Source organism: Solanum tuberosum, unplaced genomic scaffold (assembly GCF_000226075.1).
Source record: "Solanum tuberosum cultivar DM 1-3 516 R44 unplaced genomic scaffold, SolTub_3.0 scf00830, whole genome shotgun sequence".
Classification (NCBI taxonomy): domain Eukaryota; kingdom Viridiplantae; phylum Streptophyta; class Magnoliopsida; order Solanales; family Solanaceae; genus Solanum; species Solanum tuberosum.
In genome coordinates, this window is record NW_006239787.1 from 14997 (window position 1) to 16332 (window position 1336).

General features: G+C 43.0%; 1 pseudogene; it reads left to right on the forward strand.

The window, feature by feature from the left end:
- The window catches only part of LOC102588238 (uncharacterized), a 20020-nt pseudogene that overhangs the window by 13052 nt on the left and 5632 nt on the right, over positions 1-1336 (forward strand).

The window sequence follows — 1336 nt, forward strand, 5'->3', positions numbered from 1 at the left end:
GGGGGGTGGGGGGGGGGGGGGGGGTGTTTGTCTGGATGCTTTTTCACCTGATGATTGCTATTGAGACTTATTTAATTTCCTTATCTGGGTGCGGTGAACCTTTAATCTGTAGGTGGGATTATTTTTCCTTAAGCATGCAGAGGCAGCGGAGAAAGATCTCCCAGCCAGAGAGCTTCATGAACTGTTGTTGCTTTCTCTACAATGGTTGAGTGGAATGATTACTCAATGCAGCCCGTAAGTGTTTTACTGAGCTCCCCCATTTGACATATTCATTTGTAATACCTCTTGATATGACTCTTGGATAAATGTATCAGAGTTTGTCCTTTGCATCTTTTGAGAGAAATTGAAACTAGAGCATGGCTATTGGCTGTTGAATCAGAGACTCAAGTGAAAAGCGAGGGAGAGCTTACCCTTTCTAGTCCTGAACCTGCAAGTGGCAAGGGGCCTAACATTATTGACCGAACTGCAAGCATTATTACTAAAATGGATAACCACATTAATTCAGTGAGAAACAATTCTGGAGGGAGGAATGATACAAGAGAAAGTAACCAATCACATCTCAAGACCACTCAGATGTCAGATTCTAGCTCAGGTACCATTTTGGGCAGTGCAAAAGTTAAAAGGAGAGCGAAAGGCTTTGTGCCCTCAAGAAAGTCTTTAGCTGATCCAGTGGACAGAAGTAATGAGCCTGAAACTGGCTCCATTAATTTTAATGTGAAGGAGGATTCACAGGTACCTGATGAAAACCTTAAAATGGAAGCAACTTTCTCAAAGTGGGAGGAAAGAGTTGGACCTTCAGAGCTAGAACGGGCTGTCCTTTCTCTTCTGGAATTTGGACAAATTGCGGCTTCCCGACAGCTTCAACATAAATTATCTCCAGGTTGCATACTATCTGAATTTAAACTTGTTGATGCTTCCCTAAAGCTTGCTGCAATTGCCACCCCAAACAACAAAGCATCGATATTGGTGCTTGATGGTGAACTTCGTTCTGTTATGCAGTCATACGATCTTTTCCCTAATCAACACGTGATTGATCCTCTCCAGGTAATCATTTGGTTTTATCTCCTCTTTTTTCTTTTGTTCCAGGTCATTTAGGTTGACAAAAATATATATTTGACTATCCTTCATATCACTCTTTCCCCAATCATTTCTGCATTGACAATTCGAAACACTATACAACACTTAGGCATTTATTTTCCTGGTTTAGCTTTCCAACAATTGCTCTGAGGCTCCAGGGCTGGAGATGCATTCAGTTTAACACGAAAACTGGAAGGCTTGGTAGTGGGAGCGTAAGGAGGTGGGTGGAAGGAGAAGGGGGGGGGGGGGGGAGGGGATG